Source organism: Arachis ipaensis, chromosome B7, assembly GCF_059453495.1.
Source record: "Arachis ipaensis isolate K30076 ecotype BB chromosome B7, ASM5945349v1, whole genome shotgun sequence".
Classification (NCBI taxonomy): domain Eukaryota; kingdom Viridiplantae; phylum Streptophyta; class Magnoliopsida; order Fabales; family Fabaceae; genus Arachis; species Arachis ipaensis.
The window spans coordinates 113,510,804-113,521,443 of NC_142442.1; the positions used below are offsets into that span (position 1 = coordinate 113,510,804).

At 34.7% G+C, this 10,640-nt stretch overlaps 1 non-coding gene across 1 annotated transcript; it reads left to right on the plus strand.

Annotated features, from left to right (window-relative positions):
- Positions 1-756: 756 nt before the first annotated feature.
- On the plus strand, positions 757-864 carry LOC148553773 (small nucleolar RNA R71). Its single transcript, XR_015892615.1, has one exon. It is a non-coding gene; the product is annotated as a small nucleolar RNA R71 (small nucleolar RNA).
- The last annotated feature ends 9,776 nt before the right edge of the window (positions 865-10,640 follow it).

A 10,640-nucleotide genomic window follows, 5' to 3' on the forward strand; every position in this document is an offset into this window, starting at 1 on the left:
TAAATCAATGGCTTTGCACTCTCTCTTTGGATTTTCTTCTTTATTGCTTGGGAGAGTACTAGGAGGAGTTTCAGTGACTCTTTTACTCAGCTGGCCCACTTGTGCCTCCAAATTTCTAATGGAGGACCTTGTTTCATTCATGAAACTTAAAGTGGCCTTAGATAGATCAGAGACTATATTTGCTAAGCTAGATGGATTCTGCTCAGAATTCTCTGTCTGTTGCTGAGTGGATGATGGAAAAGGTTTGCTATTGCTAAGCCTGTTTCTTCCACCATTATTAAAGCCTTGTTGAGACTTTTGTTGATCCTTCCATGAGAAATTTGGGTGATTTCTCCATGAGGAATTATAGGTGTTTCCATAGGGTTCACCCATGTAATTTACCTCTGCTATTGCAGGGTTCTCGGGATCATAAGCTTCTTCCTCAGAAGATGCCTCTTGAGTACTGTTGGATGCAGCTTTCATTCCATTCAGACTCTGAGAAATCATATTGACTTGCTGATTCAATATTTTGTTCTGAGCTAATATGGCATTCAGAGTATCAATTTCAAGAACTCCCTTCTTCTGAGGTGTCCCATTACTTACAGGATTCCTCTCAGAAGTGTACATGAACTGGTTATTTGCAACCATGTCAATGAGTTCTTGAGCTTCTGCAGACATTTTCTTTAGGTGAATGGATCCACCTGCAGAATAGTCCAGTGACATCTTTGATAGCTCAGACAGACCATCATAGAATATATCCAGGATGGTCCATTCTGAAAGCATGTCAGAAGGACACTTTTTGGTCAGTTCCTTGTATCTCTCCCAAGCTTCATAGAGGGATTCACCTTCTTTCTGTCTGAAGGTTTGAACATCCACTCTAAGCTTACTAAGCTTTTGAGGAGGAAAGAACTTGGCTAAGAAAGCCGTGACCAACTTATCCCAAGAGTTCAGGCTATCTTTAGGTTGAGAGTCCAACCATACTCTAGCTCTGTCTCTTATAGCAAACGGGAAAAGCATAAGCCTGTAGACCTCGGGATCAACCATTGGTCTTAACAGTATCACAGATCTGCAATAAGTCAGTCAAGAACTGAAAAGGATCTTCAGATGGAAGTCCATGAAACTTGCAGTTCTGTTGCATCAGAGAAACTAATTGAGGTTTAAGCTCAAAGTTGTTTGCTCCAATGGCAGGAATTGAGATGCTTCTTCCATGTAAATTAGAATTTGGTGCAGTAAAGTCACCAAGCATCTTCCTTGCATTGTTATTATTTTTGGCCATGTTGTCTTCTTTTTCGAAAATTTCTGTCAAATTTTCTCCAGAGAGTTGTGCTTTAGCTTCCCTTAGCTTCCTCTTCAGAGTCCTTTCAGGTTCAGGATCAGCTTCAACAAGAATGTTCTTATCCTTGTTCCTGCTCATATGAAAAAGAAGAGAACACAAAAGAAAATATTGAATCCTATATGTCACAGTATAGAGATTCCTTTATGTGAGTAGAAGAAAGTAAGGATAGAAGAAGGAAAAGATGAGAATCCAAACACAAGGGTGAGGATAGAAGTGTCAATGGATGAATAAATAAATAGAAGGAGATTAGATATGAGAGAAGAATTCGAAAATTTAACAAAATAAAATAAAAATATTTTAAATTTAAATTTAAAATTCGAAAATTAAAATTGAAATTAAAATAAATTAAAATTAGAACAATTAGTTAATTAAAGCGAAATTTTGAAAAAGAGGGAAGGGATTTTCGAAAATTAAAGGTAGAGAGTTAGTTGGACAGTTTTGAAAAAGATATGATTGAAATTGAAAAAGATATGATTGAAACAAAAAGATAAGATTGATTGAAAAAGATTTGAAAATCAATTTTAAAAAGATAAGAGGTTAGGGGAGAAGTTAGAAAAGATTTTGAAATTGATTTTGAAAAAGATGTGATTGAAACTTATTTTGAAGAAGATTTGAATAAGAGATTTAAAAAGATTTGATTTTGAAAATTAAAGTTGATTACTTGACTAACAAGAAACTAAAAATATATGATTTTGAAATTTAAAGATTAAACCTTTCTTAATAATTGTTAGTAAAGATTTGAAATTATGAAACAAAATAAGAAAAAGATTTTTGAAAATCATTTTGGAATTTTCGAAAATTTATGAAAGAAAAATGAAAAAGATTTGATTTTTGAAAAAGATTTGAAAAAGATAAGATTTTTAAATTGAAAATTTGATTTGACTCATAAGAAATAACTAAATTTTAAAAATTTTTGAAAGAGTCAATCCAAATTTTCGAAATTTTTAGAGAGAAAAAGGGAAAGATATTTTTTATTTTTGAATTTTTAATGATGAGAGAGAGAAAAACATAAAATTGACACAAAACATAAAAATTATGAATCAAAACAACTAATGCATGCAAGAACACTATGAATGTTAAGATGAACACCAAGAACACTTTGAAGATCAAGATGAACATCAAGACTTATTTTTGAATATTTTCAAGAAAAGAAAAACATGCAAGACACCAAACTTAGAAATTTGCAAACTTTAGACACTAACAAATTGAAAATGCATATGAAAAACAAGTAAAGACACAAAACAAGAAAATAAGAGGATCAAACAAGAAGACTGGCCAGGAACAACTTGAAGATCATGAAGAACATATGATGAATTTTTGAAAATTCTTGAGAAAAAAAAAACACATGCAAGACACCAAACTTAAAAATTGACTCTAGACTCAAACAAGAAACACAAAATATTTTTGATTTTATGATTTTGTAAATTTTTTTTATTTTTTTTTTGAAATTTAATTGGGGAAAACGAAAAAAGAAGAAATTTTTTTGTATTTTTCGAAAATAAGAAATAAAAAGCTAAAAATTAAAATAAAATTACCTAATCTGAGAAACAAGATGAACCGTCAGTTGTTCAAACTCGAACAATCCCGGCAACGGCGCCAAAAACTTTGTGTGCGAAATCGTGATCATTCCTTCCTTGGTAACGGCGCTAAAAACTCAATATGCACGTTCATGTTCTTAATTCTGTTTCACAACTTCGTACAACTAACCAGCAAGTGCACTGGGTCGTCCAAGTAATAAACCTTACGTGAGTAAGGGTCGATCCCACGGAGATTGTCGGCTTGAAGCAAGCTATGTTCACCTTGTAAATCTCAGTCAGGCAGATTCAACTGATTTTATGAATTGATAAGTAAAAGATAAATAAAATATATAATAGGATAGTGGTACTTATGTAATTCATTGGTGAGAATTTCAGATAAGCGTATAGAGATGCTTTCGTCCCTCTGAACCTCTGCTTTCCTGCTGTCTTCATCCAATCCTTCCTACTCCTTTCCATGGCAAGCTGTATGTTAGACATCACCGTTGTCAATGGCCACCTTTCCTCTCAATGAAAATGGTCCAATGCGCTGTCACTGCATGGCTAATCATCTGTCGGTTCTCGATCATACTGGAATAGGATCCATTGATCCTTTTGCGTCTGTCACTACGCCTAGCACTCGCGAGTTTGAAGCTCGTCACAGTCATTCAATCCCTAAATCCTACTCGGAATACCACAGACAAGGTTTAGACTTTTCGGATTCTCAAGAATGGCCGTCCATGGGTTCTAACTTATACCACGAAGACACTAATAACTCGGACTCGGTCCCCTGTATTAGATATCCAAGAGATATCCATTCAATCTAAGGTAGAACGGAAGTGGTTGTCAGGCGCGCGTTCATAAGTTGAGAATGATGATGACTGTCATGATCATCACATCCATCATATTGAAGTGCGAATGAATATCTTAGAAGCGGAATAAGTTGAATTGAATAGAAAAACAGTAGTACTTTGCATTAATCTTTGAGGAACAGCAGAGCTCCACACCTTAATCTATGGTGTGTAGAAACTCTACCGTTGAAAATACACAAGTGATAAATGTTCAGGCATGGCTGAATGGCCAGCCCTCACAAAAGTCTAAGATAGCATAAAACTAATCAAAGATGATCCAAAGATGTAAACATGATAGTAAAAAGTCCTATTTATACTAAACTAGTTACTAGGGTTTACAGAATTGAGTAAATGATGTAGAAATCCACTTCTGGGGCCCACTTGGTGTGTGCTTGGGCTGAGCATTGAGCTTTACACGTGTAGAGGCTTCTCTTGGAGTTGAACGCCAGTTTGTAACCTGTTTCTGGCGTTTAACTCCACTTTGCAACCTGTTTCTGGCATTTGACTCCAGAATGCAGCATGGAACTGGCGTTCAATGCCACTTTACGTCATCTATCCTTAATCAAAGTATAGACTATTAAATATTGCTGGAAAGCCCTGGATGTATACTTTTCAACGCAATTGAGAGCGCGCCATTTGGAGTTCTGAAGCTCCAGAAAATCCACTTTTAGTGCAGGGAGGTCAGAATCCAACAGCATCTGCAGTCCTTCTTCAACCTCTGAATATGATTTTTGCTCAAGTCCCTCAATTTCAGCCAGAAAATACCTGAAATCACAGAAAAATACACAAACTCATAGTAAATTCCAGAAATGTGAATTTTAATTAAAAACTAATAAAAATATACTAAAAACTAACTAAATCATACTGAAAACTATGTAAAAATAATGCCAAAAAACGTATAAATTATCCGCTCATCAGTGCTCCTCGCACAAAACCAGCACAGTACCCACACAACTCTCGAGATTTTCTATGGGGCATTCGCATCAGTGCAGTGATGCGTACGCGTCGGCCAGGCGCACGTGTGGGTGAGTAAAAATCGAGACTGACGCGTGCGTGTCGGCCACGCGTACGCGTGGAAGCACAATTTTCCAAAACTTTTACTAAGTTAAAAAGCTGCAAAATTGCATTTTCAAACCCCAAACTTCCAACACACATAACTTCTACTACAAAATTTCTTTTTCAACTATTTCTGAACCTTTGGAAAGATCGTTGAATAAACTTTCATAAAAATCTAATTTTGAAGAATTCCAAACTCTGTGGACCGAGTTACGGACCGCCAAAGTTGGTCAAAATTTAATTTTTACCCAAAAATAGAAATCACCAATTTTTCCAATGTTCACAAGCCAAATTCATTTCTACTCATCCAAATGGCCACAACCCAACCACATCTACATAATTACACTCAACCAAAATCAAACCTACCTCATCTACACAATTTCACCCAAAACTATCAATTTCCACACCTCAATTCCTCAAACCTTATTATTCAATAATCAAACCAATTATTCACATATTTAATATCTAAAATCCATTCAATCTCTTATATCATCACACAATACACATATCAACTTACCTTCCCTACCTCTTCCCGGCCTCCGGCCCAAAATTCACGGCCTCCGGCCCAAATTCACAATTTACATGTATATTCCACAAACCAATACTCATTATCCAATTCATCAAATTCTCAACACACCAAACATACAATTTACACAATTCTCAATCTAATCATTAATTTACATTACATATCAACTATGCATATTAATACCAACCATTTACACAATCCAAACTTATCCTAGGAGCATCTAGCCTAGGAATTCTCATCACACCACATGGTACTTAAATGAAACTTTAACCGTACCTCTTATAGCCAAAATAATTGAGCTTCTTCTTGAGAGTCTCCACCAACCCTTAGCTCCAAGCCTCACCAAGGCTCCCCAAGCAACACCAACCTCCCAATTGTGCACCAAAATCACCAAATACACTAACATAACCAATTTCACATACATACATCAACCTAGGATTCATAAAAATGATAAATCACAAGGGTTAGAGGGTTCTTTACCTTAACCCATGAAATTTTGTGATGAATATCACCAATAGCTCATACTAGAGCACTCCTAAACAACCAAAATCACAAGATTTCTTCAAAACCCAAACCAAATTCAAAATATAAGAGGAAAATTGAAACTGGTCAGAGGAGAGTTAGATACTCACCACAAAACTTAGATAGACTCGAAGAAGATAAGAAGAGCGATGCGTGGCCGTAAACGGCTCATCAATCAGAGTTCCGTAGCTCAAGTTATGGTGATTTGAAGTTGGAACTAGGATTAGGTTTTCTCCTTTCTTCTCTCTTCTCTCAATTTCGGCCCTCACCCACTAAATGGGAGTTGTGGCTGCTGAATGGCCTTAAGTTAAGGCTTATATATACTGGGCTTGGGTCCATTTGGGCCCAATTCACTTGGTTTAGTTCGTTGGCCCAATTTTGGTATAAAACCTTTAAGATTAGTGCTTTAAATCGCATTTTAAATATTTCTACCTTCCCTAATTATAAATCCTAATTTCTTAACCTTATTTACTTATAATCAATTTTCTCAGCTGTAGTACCAGACATATCTCAGCCGGTACTGCCGGTCAAAATTCCAGTGCGTATTTTTACGTAGAAAACTATATTTTTCGACTCAAAAAAATTCACTGAGTCTAAATATCACATTTAAATTATCAAATTCCGATTGCTAGATTTTCTAACAATATTCGCTCCTATTTAATTTATTATTTAATTAATTATAGTTTGACTGGGTTTTACACTGAAGCTGCTCCAGCTGCCCCCTCCACTCCAGCCTGAGCTCATTTGTGTCTGTTACGCATGTGAAGATCTTTTGATACCTCTCTCGAGTCTCATTCAGCTCCTGAGCCTATTCGTGGAGGCTCAGGATGAGCTCCTACACCTGCAGTCTCAAATCAATGCCCTTCTCGGGATTGATGGCTCGACTGGTGACAGAGGTAGACAATGGTCTCAATGTGGAGGTCGGAGGCTGTTGGCAAAGAATGATCCCAGCTCGTATACATGGTTCTTGTACAGTGCTGAGGCGGTCTCACACCAAACTACATTGGGATCGATGACTGAAGCAGCAGAGTCACTAGCGTGTGAGACATGTTATTATGATTAGGACGATAGTTGTATAGTTAATTGAAAATTTTATATCACAAGATCAGATATTTACTCACATAATGATCCGCAGACCGCTGATAAGCAAATCTCTCTTTGTACTCCTTCAAAGTGTAGGTGTACTTGAAGGTCTCCGCTAAAATCGCATCGTGATCCAACAACTTTGACTACACATGTTGTATTGAAATAATATGCTAGTATGTCTACTAATGATATGCCGAATAATATAACTAAGTTAATAACAAAATTAGAGAAGTTACATACCAGTCTTGCCTTAGTCTTCATGAAGGTCGCTGAGCTGCCGGTATACTTAAGACGACTTGGCCGATGTCCTATTACCTCTGTTTGTGTGACGCTGATGCCTGAACCCCTCATCGGTCATCCAATGAATGTACAGAGCCTTCTTGATTTTCAGGCGGAGCCAAGAAGTCAGGTGGTCATGCCTCTCATGTACATCCTCCAGCATTTGTTGCATCCACCTACCCATTTGATGGTCGTATATCTTCCTAATGAGAGCATCGTACACCTTATCCCATATAAAGTTCACCTGCACAAAGAAACTTTAGAATTAGTTAATCAAAATATATCGTATTAAACAAAATAGAAGATATAAACTAGCTAATAAGATTTGACTATATTAAGTTTTTACCGTCCACTTCTGAAACCATCGCTTTCTAGTCTCAAAGGGGATCTTCTTGTAGCTCGGGCAAGGATGGTCGTACATCAGCTTGATGACGTTGGTCATCTCCTGAGTACATGCGTTGTTGTTTGGCACAAACCTATTAAACATTCACAAAAAACCAATATGGAAATATAAATTAAGACTTCAGAAGCAAATAACCATAATATATAGAATTTTTTTAGAAATTTCGGCAGAATATTATCTATAACTGGAATGTTCCACAAACTCTATCCATAAACAATTAACTTAAACAACACCAATTGTCAATAATCAATGAACAACAGTTAATAATCAAGAAGCAACATCCATAAATCCACTAAATCCACTAAGCTAGAATCAATAATAAAAAATCAATAATTAGAATATATCAAACACTTTCAGCAGTTCAAACCTACAACTTTAAATCTACTAGAACTAGAATCAATAATCAAGAATCACTAATAACAAACTATTAAACACTTTCAGTATATAAAAGACTTAAAGTAGTACTTACGTTTTTTCACCATCATGCTGAATCGTCATCCGTACGATGGGAGGTGGTGCAGGGGCATCAGCTGGCTGGCTTCCGTGAGAGGATTCCAATGTCATGGTGTCCGTCGCTGGAGGTGGTGTCACTGGGACAGTGGGCTGCTGAGCGGATGGAGGCGGTGTTGAGAGACATAGTTGGGGTTAGGCACCATGATGAACAGCTGTTTTGATACACCCATAACTTGTGACGTCACTGGGGTAGTCAGATTAGAGAGAGAGGATCCTGAATTTCTAGGGGTACCGGCAGAAACCCTCCCTCTACCAGGACCATGACCACAAGGCTGATCCGCAACACTTCTACCTATCGTCTTGTCTTCAAAGAACATACTAATTAAAAGTGTACTAAACATATTCACAACATCATTCAAAAGGCTTAATCAAAATAAACTACGTTAAACTTAGTTAAAAGAATATATTTTCTATTAAAATCAAATAAAACAAAAATTAATTAAAGATCTAAAAATGGACCTATATAAAAGTAAGTTTAACCAACTTTATAAGTATTTAGCAATATGCCTATTTGAATAGAATAACTTGAACTATATGAAATATATGCATTCAAGTTTGAGTATCACCAATTTACTAAATTCAATTCCAATTCAAAATCAATGGCACAACAACAACAATATCAAATCATTACAGCATTAGAACTTAGAAAAGTCTAATAACCTAATCTAATCCTATCTTAACCACGTAAATTTACTAAACAAACAAATTATTTCTAACTAAATTATAATACTAATTAACACCTAAAACCTAAATTTAACGAAAACAAAACAGAAATTTATTTACTAGAGAATGCAGACACAGAGATGGATGGGACAATTTATTTAGAAAATTAATTGTTTTCTGTTTATAATAATTTTCTGAGTTAATTAGTTGATTTTTGTTAATTGTCTAATTTATTTTTGGGGCCATTAAACATTTTATTGACTTATTGTTTATTGTTGTCAATTTTCTAAGTTTATTATTATCTAAGTTAATTATTTTCTGAGTTAAGTAGTGTTATATTTTTTAATTTATTAGTTTAGAAATTATTAAATTTAAATATTTAAAATTATATATTAATTTTTAAACAATTTTGTTTTAAATTTAAAATTTAAGTTTACCGTCGGATAAATTCACCTATAGTTATTAATTTAATTATTAATTAATAATATATTCCTGTCAAATTTATCGAGAGAAAAAAAATTCGACAGTAAAAATTACCAGCAAAAATATTCAAACGATAATTAGTTGCGAACGAAAAAATCCACCAGTAAGCAATTACCGATGAGATTTATACTGTCAGAATAAATTCGATGATAATTCCGACGATAAACATATTATCGTCAGATTTTTTTGGTAAATCTGACAGTATTCAACATTTTTCTTGTAGTGGCTATTGGTGGTGGATGGCAGAACTAGATGGTGGCGAGAGGGAGAGGGGTTGCCGTAGAGGATGCGACGGCAGGGCTAACGGAGTGACGGGGAGGGAGAGGGTTAGAGAAAGAGTGGAAGAAGAAAGGGAAGAGAGAGATGGATTGAGGAGGCAGCGAGGCTGACAAAGCAGTGGGGAGGGAGAGGGTTAGAGAGAGTGTGGGAGAAGAAAGAGGAGAGACACAGAGAGAGAGAGAGAGACATAGATTCAAAATGAAGGGGGAGAACGTTCACTCTTCAAATTTGGGACAAAATTACTGTTGGATTGGAAAATCCGAGCCAAACTATTGCTGTCACCAAAAAGCTGCATTTTCACTAAATGGGTTTATTAGCGGATTTATCCGACGGTAAATCCGATAGTAACTTACGTGCCTATTTTTTTCTCCAATTATTATCGGTGAATTTACCGTTTGAAATGTAAATCCGTCGGTAATAATTTAATCTGACAAATTTGACACCTTCACCATCGATAAATTCGCCGATAAATCCGTCACTATTTTGTTATGCTAAATTTGACAGTAAATTCGATAGTATTCAATGTTTTTCTTATAATGACATTTTACGTAATATTTTTTTAATAAAAATATTATTACTTAAGCAAGGTATTTTGCTAGAAAGAACGTTATTGTTGTTATCCTTTAATTTTATCATATTTGGGTTCAAGTATCTTATGGATATTAAATAACTTATATCCTATTTTATTTTATTTTTTTTTTTTTTTTTTTGGATAAGCCCTAAAATGAATAAAAAGAAAAAAAGGTGCATCTGGACATATGTACGATGAGTGGATAAAAAAAAAATTATATCCTCCTGATATTTCATTAAATATTCTAATAATTTTTTTATATTAGGATATAAATATGAAATGATTTTGAAGATAAATTATAAATATTAATTAGTTCATAAAGTGTTTAATTTCTTTCAAGAAGAAAATCTAATATGCCATATGATGTCACCTCATTAAAATAACGTAACTATTTCATAAATTATATGAACTGCGGTTTTTATAGACATGACATTTTATCTGTAAAATATAAATTTAGTACCACTTTGAAATTTAAAGTATTTTTAGTATTTGTATTTAGGAAAATTTAATACACTATCACCTCGATAGAATGATTAATTCATGAACTATACGCAAAAATGCAATTTTTATAGTCAATAT